At 36.6% G+C, this 18,170-nt stretch overlaps 1 long non-coding RNA gene across 4 annotated transcripts; it reads right to left on the bottom strand.

Annotated features, from left to right (window-relative positions):
- Positions 1 to 1,359: 1,359 nt before the first annotated feature.
- LOC105475642 (uncharacterized) lies at positions 1,360 to 18,101 on the bottom strand. Of its 4 annotated transcripts, none has more exons than XR_011622215.1 (4): positions 14,296 to 18,101; positions 12,169 to 12,327; positions 5,315 to 8,218; positions 1,360 to 1,961 (listed from the first exon to the last, which is right to left on the bottom strand). It is a non-coding gene; the product is annotated as an uncharacterized lncRNA (long non-coding RNA). The 4 variants fall into 4 exon arrangements; XR_011622214.1 differs by lacking the exon at positions 1,360 to 1,961 and adding an exon at positions 1,970 to 3,776; XR_011622213.1 differs by lacking the exon at positions 1,360 to 1,961 and having other exon boundaries at positions 3,936 to 8,218; positions 14,296 to 14,909; positions 15,084 to 18,101.
- Positions 18,102 to 18,170: the final 69 nt, after the last annotated feature.

The raw sequence follows: 18,170 nt of genomic DNA, 5'->3' as shown, positions 1-18,170 counted from the left end.
GCCACCACAGCAGGCTAATTTTTTGTGTTTTAGTAGAGATGGGGTTTCACCGTGTTGCCCAGGCTGGTCTCAAACTCCTGAGCTCAGGCAATCTGCCCACCTTGGCCTCCCAAAGTGCTAGGATTATAGTCGTGAGCCACTGCGCCTGGCCTGGCCTAGCTTTTCTTTATTTGGAGTTTCCCTATGTATTCTTGCATGTTTACTTTTCCACATGAATCTTAGCATTAATCTATCTTCATCAAATAACAACAACAACTTCAGAGTATCTTTATTGGGATCACATTTAATTTATATATTAAATTAAAGGGAATTTACATCTTTATAATATCGAGTTTTCTTTCCCAAAGAGAAAGGATGTATTTCCATTACTTCAGGCCTACTTTCTGAATTTGAGTATTTTAAGGTTTTTCTTACATAGGTTTTGCACAGTTTTTGTTGATTTATTTCTAAATATTTCTTTCTGCCCTTATTTTAAACATTTGCTTCTTTAATTATATATTTTTAATATCTGCTACCTTATTAAATGTTTTTTCTTGTGTTAGTCTTAGCATTGATTATCTTCTGTGTTTTCGGTATACCAATGTATCATATGTCATTACATACAGTTTTACTCTGTTTTCTAATTTTTTTATTTTTAGTTTTAGTTTTTAAGAAATAGGATCTTCCTGTGTTTTTCAGCCCGGCCTCAAACTCCTGGGCTCAAGCCCTCCTCCCACCTCAGCCTCCCAAGTAGCTAGGACTTCAGTTGCCAGGTATGCACTACTGCACTGGGTTCTTTCTTTTCAAATTCTTACAATGCTGCTTATTTTCCCTTGTATGATTTCACCAGCTAATAGCTTTGGTCTAAGTTTAGTAGTAGTGGAGCTGATAGGTATCCTTACCTTGCTCCTGACTTTGGCAGGCATGTTTCCATCATGTCTCTATATATCCATCATGTCACAGCATGTATATCAATTTGTACAGCTTTTAAAACATATCTAGCCCTATGTGCAGAGTGGGGTCCGAGAATTTGTTTTCTAAAAAGCTTCAGAACTGATTCTAATGTAAACTCTCAAGAATGTATTCTATAACAATATAAGGTATAAATAAGTAAAATAATCAACTGTGCAAACATTTATTTAGTTACATTTTGTATAGGATCTGGAGATACAAAGATAGGCTCTTTGAGAAGCTCGATGTAGTAAAGACATACAAAATAATGATTGCATACAATATAATTATTATAGAATAGAAAGTGTTTCATCACTAGCATATTTGCCAAAACTTAATCTCTAGAGAGTTCACAAAAAAATTTACTTTTAAGTTTTATAAAACTGTGTCCTATAAAACTATTTATTAGTCTCTGGTTTTTAAAATAATTCAAAATTGGCATTCATCAACAGTTACTGCCTAAAAATTATGATTCTAAATTTTCTGCTGTGTCCTCTCTTTGTGACATGTGTTACTTTCAAACTGTAACTGCATCAATTACGGCAAGCAGTCACATTCATTTTGGGGTTTTCATAATTATTTTATAATCAAAGTTCAATCAGTTGTCTATTAAACAAAGTTATGCAAATAAAAATTCTGAAAGTAAAAGAATTATCTTACTTTTGTTAAAGGACTTATACTAATACTTTAAATGTTTTGTACCTACCGCAAACCTACTCTGAGACCCATCTTTTTCCTCAGTGCCTATTGACTTCTGTTCTTTTTAATTTCTCAGCAGGTTTCACATTTGGAAGAGGGTAGAAAAAGTGGTCCTCATGTTTGGGATGGGGGTAGACATTTTGAAAAAAGAGGTGATAGGATTTTTAACCTAAAATGGGCTATAGAATTTTAAAAATCAAACATAGTAGGGTAAACTTTTGGCCTCCTTTGTACTTCAGCTTACACTGGTGCAGCATTTGGGTCTCATTCTCTTGCCTTGCAGGCTCTTTTTCTGCCTGTTGGGTCTGATGTACCTTTAGTTTAGGAGTTACCTGTGAATCAGAAAAGGTAGAGGTGTCATTATAAGGTATGAGGAGAGAAAGCACAAAAGTGGACGCTTAGGATTAATTTTAGATGCTGTATTTCCGGAGAGACTAGTAGAGAAGATTTCAGATTTTTTTTTTTTTTTTTTTGGTCATGTGCTGACCCTGATTTATTAAAATAGAATAGAAGAAGGGACACAGGGCAGATGCTCTTTTCAGAAACAACGGTTATTTATTTGGCTAGGTTAGTATTTTGCAGGAACATAAGCTTGTAATTGAGAAATAGGTAGAAGTAACTCGGTAGAGGACAATCTATCAAGCCTCTGGCAGAAATCCTGTCAGCTATGAAAGATGTCACATTATTGTCCATGTTCTTGAAGTGGCAATATTAGTGGCCAGGTTTATTGGTGTTTTACATTTACTTTCAGTTTTTTATCTGTGAGGGGAAAGCTTGTGCAGATATCTAAGTAGCATGTATGAAGTAGAAAATGGTTTTCGGTCATTCCTTTTCTAAAATGTAACATTAACTTCCTAAGCATTTGGAATGCTGTTCATAATTTCTTTTTTTGGCAGTTTTTCTACACTTCATGGAGTAAGTGTATTAAGCATATCAATGAACTGTGTATATCATCTGTTTGCAATTTCCTTTCTGGCAGTATAAGGGTGAAAACCTTCTAACTCGGTATTAGTATTATCCATGGGTGAGAGTGTGGTGTTTTATATACTCCTTAGTATCTATAAAGTCTTTGGTGTGAGGAATGAGGAATTGCCACATGGGTCTGTTGGTTATTTATTTTGTGTTTTAAAACTCTATCTGCATGTCACATAAAATAACAACTTAAATAGTGCCAAACTGTGTCACAGCATGGTTTAGTTCGGGATCAGTTACTACTTTTGACATCAGGGTAAGGTATCTTATGGAGGTAATAAAGAATTTCAGTAAGTAGATAATAAAGAATAATAAGTCACATATTTCTTGTCTCAAACCAGATTTCTTTGCATCTAACTTTTTCTTCTCGGAGCTGAACACAACACCTAAAACCATGTTAATTTGCAGTTCTATTGTAATGAATTCTCATGAAAATCTGAGTTCTGTCATCAGGAACATCCAGGGGTCAATTCATTAATCTTGTACCCAAACCTTTCTTTTAGACACACCCACACACATACACACACTCATGTAAAGGATGGTAAAATATTGTTTCAGTTCAGTGAACACGACTTAATAGCTTTCTGTGTCAAGCTTATATATCAACCTATCTGTGCATATGTTTGAATTAATATTATTGCCAATAGCATAAGAGGTATTCATGAAGATGTAGATTCCAAGAATATGAGCTAGCCTTAAAGGTCAGACTAGCCCAACTACCCATTAAATAGGTATAAACTACTGCAGACTTAGAACTAAGGATAGAATTTCTTTCTGTGTATTAATCATTCTCAACTAACAACTTAATGGTTTGTATGATTTAGAGAAGCAACACTAAATTTCAACTAAGTGCACAAATTTAAATGTAGTAAAATTCTTCTTAAAATGGTCCAGTTGGCCAGGCGTGGTGGCTTACGCCTGTAATCCCAGCACTTTGAGAGGCCGAGGTGGGTGGATCACCTGAGGTAGGGAGTTCGAGACCAGCCTGAACAACATGGTGAAACCCTGTCTCTACTAAAAATACAAAATTAGCTGGGCATTGTGGTGTATGCCTGTGGTCCCAGCTACTCGGAAGGCTGAGGCAGGAGAATCGCTTGAATCCAGCAGGTGGAGGCTGTGGTGAGCCAAGATCATGCCATTGTGCTCCAGCCTGGGCAACAAGAGTGAAACTCCGTCTAAAAAAAAAAAAAAAAAAGGCCAGCTAATTTCATAGCTTTAGCTCTTAAATTCTCATTACTAGACTTATCCATTAATCTGATATTTTAGTCTGTTTGTATTCTTCTGTAAGCCTTAAACATTGTGTATTTACTTCAACTTTGACAAGATATTTATAATGTTGTCTATTGGCTCCGGTGAGAAAGTGTTTTTATTTTTTATAAAGTTAAATATACTGCATTTTAATTTTCAATTAAGATTTATTTTCAAAGAACTCACTATATTACTTTATTGTGTGCATTACATTTTAAAGAAGATTTAAATAATTTCTTTTTAGTGCCATAGATACAATCAATCAAAACTCTCACAGAGGCTGACAAAATATTGCTTCAGTTAGGCGAGCAGAACCTGCACAGCCTTCTGTGTCATGCTTATTCAAGCAATAAATTACTTTCTTAGACAAAAATCATCCTCTGAAATTGCTTTAGCTGTTTCTGAAGTAAAGGTATTGAATGCATAGTATTGGGAACACTTTATTTTGCTTTTACCAAATGCAATTATTTTCCACTTGATAGCTAATATCACAAGAGAAAAAGATAGGTTTCTTATATTTTACTGTTTTCTCATTCACAATAAGTCTAGTTTTAATTTGCCCCCAACAAAGGTTCTTCCCACCCTATAACTTAATTTCATTGTCCTCTTAACCCAGAAGTCTTTGTAAAAGTAATCTTAAAACATCTGAGAAATAGTTACCAAATTTGAGTTTAATGCCTGATGTCATTTCCTTGAAAGTTATTTCTAAAGATAGATAAAAGTCATTTTTTGAAGTTTTGATAAAATACAGATACTGACTCCATATTCACTGTTCATCCTTCTTGAAATTTCATAAATCAAGTGAATAACAAGTGCCTTCCATTTTAGTCTCTCCTGAGAAATATGCTAACAATATCACACATATACAAATAGGTTACTATGTGAAGAAAGTAACAAGGAAGAAATCAAACGAAAATTAAGTGCCTTTGGGACTTAAAACTCCTAGGAAGCTTTGAAATCTAGGTCAAAAACATCAAAGAAAGACTCAAATTCATGCTCAGGTGAATGTAACCACCACTTGATTTGTGTGATACATACTGAACAAATTCTGACATACAAAGCTATGTATTTAGCTTATTTTGACTCACGTTAACTTTAGTCAGCTTTTGTGGGCATATATTCTTTTTTCAAATCTGAGGAAAGCCAGGAACCCTATTCCCAGAGGGTAAAAATGCACCTAAACAGAAACACACAAATCTTGCATAGAATTTCAGGAAGTTTGCAAACTCAATGAAGCCTGCCCACTAAATACACAGGGATTTTTATGAGTCAGGACACTATTGTTGCAAATAAGAGAAAGTCAACTCAAATTATCTTAAGGCAAATATCAATATATTGCCCATATAGCTGGGAAAATAGTAGAATAACTCAATGGCTGCAAGAAATAATGCCCACAAGAACTGGGTCTGGAGAGTCAGCATTACCAGGATGTACTCTATCTGCTGTTCACTACTGTGGGAATTACCTCTCTTGGCACAGTAATCTCATTTTCTCCTGCTGCAGAGACACCTTCTTCACATGGTGGAGAACTTAACCTGCCAGAAGATCCAGCTTAACCACCCTAGGAAGAAGTTCCCCTGAGAATCTATGTATCAAACCCAGAGACAAATTCTCTGTTTCATTAGGACACTTGATAATCCACTAATCACTGTTGCTCAAATTAATCAAGTCTGAGTTCCATAGTCTCTTCTGTGGCAGGAAGGCAAGAGAGGCGAAGTTTGTAACTAGAAGAAAGAGAATGGAATACCTTAAATACTATAACCAATATCCACAGCTTCCCGTATCAAGTATCTAAGACAACAGAGATAATGGTGAGAAATTACCTTTCTCAACTTTTTTCTGACAACTATTTCAAGTTTCAGCCAAACAAATGTGAGAATGTCAAAGAAGGAAATGAGCTGGCAATTAATGGATAAACTAAGGCAGTGTGAAAGGGGTAAAAGAGTGTCAGTGCTGTGCTGATAAATTTGCTCTCTAGGAAAGAAAATACACACATGTATATATTTTTGAAATATACCTTACTAACATGAAGAATAAATGGCACACAATTATTAAAAATGATATAATATTCATGTTATGATTTTCACATAGCCAATTAAACCTCTTCTAATGCTTTTTCTGACTTTTGCTGAATTCCTGTATCCTCCCTAAATTATGGTTGCAATTAATAAAAAGTGTTCCATAAACATGAGTGCTGGCTGATATTTTCTTTTTTGTTAGCAAGTAAATGTCAGAACTTCATTCATTTGTCAATGAACAACTTCATGTGAGCAAATTCTTCGCTAAATTGGATAATTAAGTTTTTGAATACAGGTATACCTTGGAGATATTGTGGGTTCAGTTCCAGACCACAGCAATAGAGCAAATATCTCAATAAAGCAAGTCACAAAAATTTTTTGGCTTTCTAGTGCATATAGAAGTTATGTTTATATAAAACTGTAATCTATTAAGTGTGCAATAGCATTATATCTAAAAAATACACATAATTTAATTTAAAAGTATTTTGCTGCTAAAAATTGCTAACAATCATCTGAGCCTTCAGCCAGTGGTAATCTTTTTGCTGGTGGAGGGTCTTGCCTCAAGGTTGATGGCTGCTGACTGATCAGGCTAGCAGTTGCTGAAGGTTGGGGTAGCTGTAGCAATTTCTGAAAATAAGATAACAATGAAGTTTGCTGCACTGATTGACTCTTCTTTTCATGAAAGATTTCTGTGCAGCATGCAATGTTGTTTGATACTATTTGGCCCACAATAGAACATCTTTCAAAATTGGAATCTTCTCCAACTCGGCTGCTGCTTTATCAACTAATAATATATTATTATATTAATAATAATATTATGTAATATTCTAAATCGTTTGTTGTGATTTCAACAATGTTCACAGCATCTTCACTAGGAGTACATTCCATCTCAAGAAGGCATTTCTTTGGTCATCCATAAGAAGCCATTCCTCATCCACTCAAGTTTGATGATGAGATTGCAGCAATTCAGTCACATCTCCAGATTATATTTCTAATTCTAGTTCTCTTGCTATGTCTTCCACACTTAAAATAACTTCTTCCGCTGGAGTCTTGAACCTCTGTAAGTCATTTATGAGCGTTGGAATCCAGTTCTTCCAAACTCCTACATAAATATTGATAGTTTGGCCTCCTCCCATGAATCACAAATATTTTTAATGACACCTAGCAGGGTGAAACCTTTCCAAAAATTTTCAATTTACTTTGCTCAGATCCATGAGAGAAATCACTAATCTATGGCAGCTACAGCCTTATGAAATGCATTTCTTAAACACTAAGACTTGAAAGTTGAAACAACTCCTTGATTCATGGGCTGCAGAACAGATGTTGGGTTAGCAGGCATGAAAACAACATTTCTCTCCCAGACATCTCCATCAGAGCTCTTGGGTGATCAGGTCCATTGTTAATAAGCAGTAATATTTTCAAAGGAATCCCTCTTTCTGAGCAGTAGGTCTCCACTGTGGGCTTAAAATATTCAGTAAACTATGTTGTAAACAGATGTGCTGTTACCCAGGATTTGTTGTTCCATTTCTAGAGCACAGGCAGAGTAGATTTAGTATAATTCTTAAGGGCGTTGGGATTTTCAGAATGACAAATGAGCATGGGTTTCAACTTAAACTCACCAGTTGCATTAGCCTCTAATGAGAGAGTCAGCCTGTCCTTTGAAGCTCTGAAGCCAGGCATTGTCTTCTCTTATCTAGCCGTAAATATCCTGGATGACATCTTCTGCCAATAGAAAGCTGTTTCATCTACATTGCAAATATATTGTTTAAGATAGCCACTTTCATCAATGATCTTGGCTAGATCTTCTGGATAACTTGCTGCAGCTTCTACATCAGCCCTTGTTGCTTCACCTTGTACTTTCATGTTATAGAGATAGCTTCTTTCTTTAAACCCCCTGAACCAACCTCTGCTAGCTTCAAGCCTTTCTTCTGCAGTTTCTTTACTTCTCTCAACCTTGATAGAATTGAAGAGAGTTAGGGCCTTACTATGCATTAGGCTTTGGCTTAAGAGAATGTTGTAGCTGGGTTGATCTATCCAGACCACTCAAACTTTCTCCATATTAGTAATATGGCAGTTCCACTTTCATATCTTTTATGTGTTCAATGCAGTAGCACTTTCAATTTCCTTCAAGACCTTTTCTTTGTATCCACAACTGGGCTAATTGTTGGTGCTAGAGGCCTAGCTTTCAGCCTATCTTGGCTTTTGACATGCATTCCTCACTAAGCTTAATCATTTCTAGCTTTTGATTGAAAGAGACATGATTCTTCATTTCACTTGAATATTTAGAGGCCATTATAGTGTTATTAGTTGGTCTAATTTCAATGTTCTTGTGTCTCAGGGGATAAAGTGGTCTGAAGAAAGGAAGAGAGAGTGAGAAAGACCAGTCAGTGGAACAGTCAGAACACAACATTATTGATTAAATTTGCAGTCTTATATGGATATGGTACATATTGCCCCTCCAAAATTACAATATTGACATCAAAAATCACTGATTACAGACCATCATAACAGATATAATAATAATGACAAAGTTTGAAATGTGAGAATTACCAAAATGTGAAAATGAAACATGAAGTGAGCACATGTTGGAAAAATGGTGCTGACAAACTTGCTTGATGCAGGGTTGCCACAAACATTCAATTTGTAAAAACCAAAATATCTGCAAATTGCAATAAAACAAACTACATATACACAAAAAGGCTGTGCCTATACTTGAAAGATAGTTCTTTGTTTGTGCTATACATCATGTACAGCTAGTCATGACACCTTTATATGTGTGTTTTCTTTTTTTGAGACAGGGTTTCACTTTGTAGCCCAGGCTGGGGTGCAGTGGCATGATCATGGCTCACTGCAACCTTGAACTCCTGGACTCAGGTGATCCGCCTGCCTCAGCCTCCCAAGTAGGTGCCTCCTCCACACATGTGTCACCATGCCTGGCTATTTTCTATTTTATTTTTGTAGAAACAGGATCTCACTATGTTGCCCAGGCTGGTCTCAAACTCCTGGCCTCAAGCAATCCTCCTGCCTTAGCCTCCCAAAGTGCTGTGATTACAGGCGTGAGCCACCACGTCTGGCCTACTATTCATTATTAACATTTTCTCTTGGTCTTAACTCTAAAAAACCAGCAAAGCAATAATTCAAGCCTTAATTTGTCATTTGGCTATTTCTGTTGTGTACATTCTCCCGCTATAGCTGGTTTTAAGCTACCGACAGGACATTACTGAACACAAAGATGTGCACTAGTAGCAATTTCTGAAAATAAGATAACAATGAAGTTTGCTGCACTGATTGACTCTTCTTTTCATGAAAGATTTCTGTGCAGCATGCAATGTTGTTTAATACTATTTGGCCCACAATAGAACATCTTTCAAAATCGGAATCCTCTCCAACTACTCTCTTAGTTTCCAGTTTTACCACATCCTTGGATTATATTAGCTATTGGAACTCTCTGGAGAGTTTCTCAGGATGTTCCCTGTTTCTGGTCCGTAACTCTCTTATTCATCCTTATTGCTATTCATCGCTTCCTTGGTTTTCTTTTCTGTGTAACCTGGTTGGAGTAGGGTATTTTTTTTTTCTTTTTTAGACGGAGTTTTGCTCTTGTTGTCCAGGCTGGAATGCAATGGCGTGACCTTGGCTCACTGTAACCTCCGCCTCTCGGATTCAAGCAATTCTCTTGCCTCAGCCTCACAAGTAGCTGGGATTACAAGTGTGTGCCACCATGCCCAGCTAATTTTCTATTTTTTTTTAGTAGAGACAGGGTTTCACCATGTTGGTCAGGCTGGTCTTGAACTCCTGACCTGAAGTGATCTACCCACCTCGGCCTCCCAAAGTGCTGGGATTACAGGTGTGAGCCACCACGCCCGGCCAGAGCAGGGTTTTGAGGTCACCCTTTTGACCCAGAAATCTTAATCTCTGTGTGTGTGTGTATGTAGTCTAATCTATAACACCTACGACATGATTTATTAAGGCCATAGTCCTTCGAGGATTGTATATCAATTGGAGATCTACTTAAGTAATATCCCTTAATTAAAACAGTCCCCTGATCCTGAGGGGTGGGGGGAAAAAGAGGGCAAACATTCCTTAGGTTAGAAACTTTCTATTCTCAGAAAGTAGAGTTAGAGGGTATTTTATTCAGGGCATATATTGCCAGCTGCTGTCACCACCACCCATAATAATAAAAGAATTTGTCACTCATGCAAAGTCCAAAGGTATTTTTTTCCTGATCTAGTAGATGGGTTCTCCTGTGTAGTTCCTTCCAGTTTGAGTTTCTATTATCTCAATCTGTAGCATCCAAGGTCACCTTGGAAGATGGATAGAGGGGAGGATTGCTACACTCCTTTGATTTAAGCTAGTTAGACCACCCTAACCAGATAGGTAGAGCATGTAATCTCTTTCAATATCAATGAGGAAAATGAAATGATGAGGTGAACACATAGCATCGTCATGCTACAGATAGATTTAGAGAGCTATTATAAAATATTGCCTCCTCCCCATAAACCAATGACTTTAGGGTAACAACTTTACCCTAAAGACAAACATGAAATTTAGAAACTCAATTATATTTTCACAGTGTAGAGTTTCAGCATTATCACATTTTTTGGCATAACCATAAAGTTCAATGAACAGACACAAGGTAAAAGCTCTTGTTTATGAAATCAACAATCTTTTATATAGTACTATAACACAATTAAAATCATAATAATATAGAACTTAATTTTAGGGCAATAAATTACATTAAAAAGTAATTCTGTAATTCCTATGTAAGGTTGGGATAGCCAGAAGAACTACTGTTTTTCCATGCAGTTTTAAGCACAGTATATACCAAAGTAATATTTTGTAATATTTTGTCTGTGATATTTCTCCCATCAGTTTCCTGTGGTAAATAGAGCAAAGAGTAATATATAAAGATTAAGAAAAAAATGGCTTGTATTTTAATTATATGATCAAAAGATTTAAAGAAAAAGCCAGATCTCATCTATTTTTCTTCCCTTTTTATTGAGGCTAAATTACATTAGGCAAAAATGTAAAGGGTTTAAATATCTTCTGTGCACCTTCTAACCACTAGATGTTGAGCGATAATTGATGTTCCTGATATGAATTCCATAACCTTATGATCTCTAAATTTCAATAGTTAGCCCATTTAAGATTTAATGAATAAAATAATATGTAAACTAATGAGCATATTCTATGATTCTATAGACGGATTATCTGGTAAATAGCCAATAGGGTACCTCTACCCAGAAGGCAGACATCTCACTTAAAGAAACACAGCTAAAAACATGGATTCCTTCATTCATCCTTCTGCCACTCCTACCAATAAAAACAAACACATCCCATTCAAAGCAGAACATTTAGCTCTCTGTTAGCAACAGCAAGAACACTTCCCCAGCAACAGGAAAACTCGAAAAGGACATCTATTTTTAAAAATAAAATGTGAGCCCTCAGCATTTTGCTGATTTAGTGAACAAGACAGAATACAAATCTTATCCATCCAGATTAGGTGAACATTCCATAGATTTCAAGAATAAATAGCCTGATTTTATATGCCTTTTATTTGATAATTTGATTTGTTTTTATACACCAGAACTTTTCTTGACATTTTTGCTGATTTTTCTGTTCATTTGCACATATGGCCATTATAAGGTAGGAGGTGTCTCATTTTAAATAGAAAGGTGGTAATTCGAGGAGTTCATTACCATACGCAAAATAGTTCACAGCAGTCTGTGCCACTGCTTGGTAGCAAGGTTTTTGTAAAAAGGTGATGATGCATATATTTGTTGAAGGAAAGTGATAAGAAAATGAACTGCAACTTACTTTCACTAAGTATAACAGTTTTAACACAAAAAGAAACCTTACGAAGCATTTGATCTTGAGCCACAAGGCATTGTCCAATGATTACAATAACAACCCACCATATTAATGTAGACAGTATATTCGTGTTACTCTAATTATATGTTTCAATGTCATTACTTTACAGAAAAGGAAACTGAAGCTCAACAAATGGTGATCTTTCATTTCCAAGGTTTAATTTCATTTAATAGCAAAGGCAAGGCCACAGTGCAAATCTTTCCAGACTTTTATTCTTTTTATTCCACAGCCAATATTGTGGGGCATGTGTGTAACATCTCTTCCATCTAATTGTATGTACATTTATTATAAATAGTTTTCAATTTAAAATTTTCATTCAAAACAAAAAGATCACCATATATGCAAGGGTGAAGGTATGCCAAATTAACTGTGCAAATTAACATATTATCATTTAAAAACAACAGTAATTCTTAGAATAATTTTATTATTTTACCTTAGTTGTTAAAATAGTAAAACAGGAAGCAATATAATGAAAGCCTTTGATTTCACCCTTCTTCTGTAAAAATGAAACTAGCTGAGGTAAGCCTTAAATATAGGCATGTATTAAGCTTCATCTATGAGTACTGATTCCTTTTCTCATTTCCTCCTTTGGCTAAAGGCAAAAACAGGAGTTCAAGGACCCACCACAACATTTACGATTCACATAAAAAATGAAGGACAAAGATGGTTGAAAATTTTTAGTTCTTAAAGTTAGCTCAATTAATATACTTGATACAGTATACACACAATTTTGTATCATACAACTTCACATAACATATATATGTACATATAGATAAGCTTACACATATATACAGTTATGTATAAATGTATCATTTTTTCTTTAAATATTGGCTCTTCTACTAGCTGTGTAAACTTCAGCAAAAAATTTTAACTCTCTGAGCCTCAGTTTACTCATTTGTAAAATGGAAATAATAACAGTTCCTATCTTATAGGATTGCTGTGAAGCACCTAGAACAGCTACTAGTATATGGTAAGACTTTAACAAGTATTAGGTAACTAGGTATTATAGAGAAATCGATTATATATTATTTATCAATATAAATATCTCTGATTCAAGTGAAGTTTATTCAATACAATGATCAGTTGTTTGGGTCTACAGATAAACATATAAAAGCAATTTCGTTATGTACTTCTCTTTTCCTTTATGTTTTAGGGCTATGAAACTATTCTGTATGATACTACAATGGTGGAGACATGACATAATGCATTTGTCAGAACTTGTAGAACTTTGCAGCACAAAGAGTGAAAATGTATGCAAATTAAAAATCAAATCATTTAGGAGGTAGGCAAATCTCAGGAAAGAATGCTGACTTTGACTAGAGAATTTAAATGTATCACAAACGTATGAAACAATCTCAATGAAAGGGTTGGGAGAAAAGGTGCTGAACTAAGTGACTTTAGGAATGATTGGTCTATAAGGAATTGGTCTATACTGAAGGAACTGCACATAGGCAATGTACTCTAGGTGATAAATTTGTTTCCCATGGGGGTATGGGTTAACAATTCTGAAATTGCTATATATGTATTTTGAAACTGAACAATTAAGTAAATGGATGGTAGATGTTAGGTGTCAGGTTTCTCACTGTCGAAGTAGAAATTACATACAGATAAGCAAGGGGAAGAGACTAGAATGATCCATCTGATAATGGATTAGAGTTGGATACCAGTATGAATTCATGTTTAGCTTAATATAAATACAAATGATTACATGCTGAAATATTTATACACAGGTATATATACAAGGGTTAGTATACAAGTAGTTAATTCCTTGCTCTGTCAGCTACCAGGTCTTAAAAGAAATGACACCCAAGCAGCAAATAGCACTTCTTGAGCCTAGATTTTGGTTTCTGACACCATTCTCCAACAAAAGACACCAAGATTTCTGAAACATATGGCTGATTCTAGACCTGGGGCATGATGACCCCAGGGCATCTTATAGTACTAGAAAGTAAGCATGTGCTTAAAAACAAAACTAACCAAATGAAAAACCATACCACATTGATGGGAGTATATTAAAAGGAAATACTAAATTACTAAACCTCTAGTGGCGTCTAAGGGTAGTAAGATCTACTGTAATGATCTTTTTCAAATGTTAAATATAATACATGCAAAATGTCTACCACCAGTGCCTGGCCCATAATAGATACTGAAAAACAGTATCCATAATTAAGAATTAAATGTTTGAAAAGGGCTCTAAATTTTTGTTTTCAAAATGATTGACTGAGGTGTCACTGATGTAGTAATACCTCTTAATTATTTTGTAGACTTTTACAAATTTATAATGCAGTTCTTTCTATTTAGATCTTTGCATTGCAGAGCTAATATTGAAGACATTTGTGTACATTATTATTTTGTTATGGCTGTATTTGTTAGTAAAGCCTCATATTATTTCTGCTTCTGTCTTTCTGTCTTGAGTTGGCTCAAAATTGCCTCAAAAAGTATCATGCAAGAGAAAAGCACATGCTGGGCTAGACTTCAGAGTACTCTTAAATGCTCTGAGATTTCTGCTTACTACTGCCCTATTAAAGCTGTAAAAAGAATGAGGATATCCAACTCTTACCTGTTCTTAGGATGTCTTCTCTGTTGTCAATGCATTATTTCAATACCAATTTGCAGGCTTTGACACCAGTCCTTGTTAATGAGTATATAGTATTTAATGTTCAGTAGAGATGGTAGATGACACTGATAATATTGCATTATGAAGAAACTGGAGTTAATAGAATGCTTTAAGGCATCAAAAGATTAAATGAGATAACTGCTTGCTAGATGCAATTTGCCTAGGAGGTCAAAGGCATGCTTTTCCTGTTTCTCAAAAAGCAATTAGAGCCAATTGGTGACAACCTGAATATGTAGAAGAAATTGTTTTTGTTTCAAAATTAAAAAACAGGCAACTTGGATATTCCGAATATTTGCTTGTAGGTTTAGAAATCACTGGCAGTGGCCTGTTTAAAAACATCTTACACTCGATTTTTGCCTCTTACCTCTTTTTGTCATGCTTTCCTGTGTTAATCAGACAGACTGGACACGGCTGTTGAGGAATCAAACCTTTTGCAGTAATAGTCACAGATGCATCCTCATCACGTGCTTCTTAAGATAGCTTGCTTTGTTTTAATTTCTGATAGCCAAAGAACCAGGCATTTCAGATCACCCTGTCCCACGTTTCCTCTGTAACAACTGATAGGAATAGGATGGTTTTAAGACATTGAATCTGTATCAAATTAGGTGCTTTTTTTTTTTTTTTTTTTAAAGCCAGTTGTGTCTATAAGCATTCTCTTTTCCAACTATATAACTCCTTAATTTCCATAACTCTTATATAGTATACCTTAATCGCTTTGTTGCTTCCCTTACCAGCAAATTAACTTTGACTCATGCCCAAGATGTATTTAAGAAAGTGAAGGAGGTCAGGTGTGGTGGCTCATGCCTGCAATCCCAGCACTTTCAGAGGTCAAAGCCTGAGGATCCTTGAGGCCAGGAGTCCAGAGACTAGTCTGGCAACATAGAACACATCTCTACAAAAATTAAAAAAAATAGAAGAGAAAAAAGGTGAAGGAAAAGGCATAGCTCACAATTTTGTCATAAAGTTTTCTGTAGCATTCTAGTGGAAGTAACAATTGTCACACACTTTTTTGTTTTTGTTTTTTTTTTGAGACGGAGTCTCGCTCTCGCCCAGGCTGGAGTGCAGTGGCGCGATCTCGGCTCACTGCAAGCTCCGCCTCCCGGGTTTATGCCATTCTCCTGCCTCAGCCTCCCGAGTAGCTGGGACTACAGGCGCCCGCCACCACGCCCGGCTAATTTTTTGTATTTGTAGTAGAGAGGGGGTTTCACCGTCTTAGCCAGGATGGTCTCGATCTCCTGACCTTCGTGATCCGCCCGCCTCGGCCTCCCAAAGTGCTGGGATTACAGGCGTGAGCCACTGCGCCCAGCCTGTCACACACTTTTAACATTCTAGTGGCAGAAGTGATGTTCCTATTAATTGGAAGAGAACACACAATGGCCAATATTTAAATAATTTAATCTTTCAACACCAAGGATTTTGTTTTTTAAACAGTTTTAATTAGGTCTTTTCCTTTTGGTGTCTTTTAGGCAATCATTCATCCATTCATTTATTCACTTAAGAAATATTTATTGAGCATCTACTCTGTGCCATCTACTATTCGAGTATTTTAGGTACTAAGGAAACATTCAACAAAATGAAAAAAAAAATCCCCGATCTTGTGGAGCTAACTTTCTAGTGGAGGGAAGGCAATAGAAAATAAAAACAGAAAATGACGGTGTTAGAAGGTAAGCACTATGAAAAAAACAGAAGCAAGGAAGGGAGGATTCTGGGGAAGGGGCAATACTTTAAATGAGATGATTAGGGTAGGCTTCTTTGAAAAAAGATGACTTTTAAGCAAAGATTGGACAGAAGTGGAAGATCTAGCCATGCAGGTATTTGGTAGAAAGATCTTTCCAGATAGAAACTATACACAGTGCAAGGGCCTCAGGGCAAGGAGATGCTTTGGTGTTATAGAAGCAGGGAGCAGGTCTGTGTAGCTGGAACAAAGTGCATAGCAGAAATGAGGTCAGAGGGGTGGAGGTGAGGTAGGACTTGTGAGGCCAGCTAGCATTGAATTTTTAGGTTGCAGAAAAGACTCTGGCTGAGAAAATTAGGAAGCCATTGGAAGAGCTAATACTTTTGGTTTCCTCTTAAGTCTGTAGACAAACTTCTGAATGTTAAAGGCATCTTTATGATTGGTTCAAACCTCAAGTGTCAACACTTAATTTACTACCTTTAAAATAAGTGAAATGACTTGCTTCTAGTAAAAAGATGTATGAATAAAACTGAACACTCAAGCCAGACAACTACATTGCAGTTTTAATTCACTAGCTGGTATCTTAAATATTCATGAGCCTCCTTCTCTGTTTTCTTATTTACAGGTTGGAACACTATCTTTTTCCAGGTTCCTTGTTGTCTCTAGTATCTCTTGGTTTCCTTTGATACCTCAGTCCAGGTAGGATTTCCACGCTAATTTTCTATTCGTGGCATAATCTGTCAATATCAGTAACACATTTTATTGTATTGCAGAGGTCAGAATTTTGCTGCTTTAGCAATGTGGAAATGATGTACAAAATGCAGATTAAAACAAAAAGAAAAACTACTTTGCTTCAATTAGTTGAATTGAGCAAAATCAGTTTTTCTTGAATTTTTTGCATGACTGCTTAAACGAACTGTTTTGTTTCCTTGACACAATAGAGATAATACAAGGTTTGTAATGCCCTTATTGTTTTGAGAATATACGAGTAATGTATTAAGTAAATTTCATTTAGCACAATAGTACTGTTAAATGGAGGGAAAAGATTCTGGTAAAAGGGAAGAAACTCCTGGCTTTAGTTTTCTAAAAAGCTTTTGTACCTCTTGTAAGAATGACATGGAGGTGTTTTTAATGTCAAATCTGAAAATGTACTTTTCAATTTATTTGGAAACTGGTTTCTAATATAAAACAGGGTAGCACACTTTCCCAGCATGTTCAGGTAAACTACTTTCATCACAATTCAGGTAGAAGTGACTGCCTTTAATTCCGTACATCGCAAACCATCTAGTGGTAGATCTAGAATGGCGTCAGTCTCAAGGACTTCTATGCACATTGACTTCTAGAGTTCAATTCCATTTAAGTTGGGACTATTTACGACATTTGCTGAAATTTGCTCACCTTGATATACAAGCATATTGTATTAAGAAACCAGTAAACCTGTGGAGATAGCAGGTAAAACGTAAAGCCTGTTTTACATTTTTTTAGAGGCGTCTTACTTGTAGCATAACTAAACCTTCATTGTTAGGCAGGTGCTGGCCAATCACATCAGCGACAGTCCTAACTCTGCTAGGATCGGGGTAAAGCCGATAAGCCGTATCATATCTACAACCTGTCTCGGACCCCTGTAAAGAACTCACTGAGGATTGGCAGGGACAAAGGAAAGTTCCTGTCAAAGTTTAAGAGAAAAGGGTCGCGTAGGGAGCTGTTTCAAGAAACACGTAAATCCCAGAAGAAAGCAGAACCCCAACTCTTCGATCGCCGCGGGGCCAGGGAGACGCGAGAGGGAAGTTTTTCTACAGGAAATCTGTCGCTTTGTCCCCGAGACTAGCAGCAGGGCCATCAGTCGGAAGTGTCGGCCTCTCGCATTCTCTCCCCTCCCCAGGGCCAGCCAACGCTAGTGGGCGGCGGAGGATGCGCCGGCCGCAAGGGCGCGCACGTCTGTTCCCAGGAGTTTAGGGCGCTGGGGCCCCTCTGCACTCCCAGTGGTCCCAAGTTGGCCCAGGCACCCTGTCCCGGGGTCCTCCAAGCCACCGCCAAGCCGACTATCAACTCCAAGTCGACTGCCGAGCGCCCGCCTCCGCTTTTCCGCGCGCCAGCGCTATGGAGACGGTCACGAGACGCCGGCAGCCCCTGCGCCTGCCAA

This window comes from Macaca nemestrina, chromosome 4 (genome assembly GCF_043159975.1).
Source record: "Macaca nemestrina isolate mMacNem1 chromosome 4, mMacNem.hap1, whole genome shotgun sequence".
In the NCBI taxonomy this organism is placed as follows: Eukaryota; Metazoa; Chordata; class Mammalia; order Primates; family Cercopithecidae; genus Macaca; species Macaca nemestrina.
The sequence above is the reverse complement of the archived record's forward strand: the minus strand, read 5'-3'. Positions and strand labels throughout refer to the sequence as shown.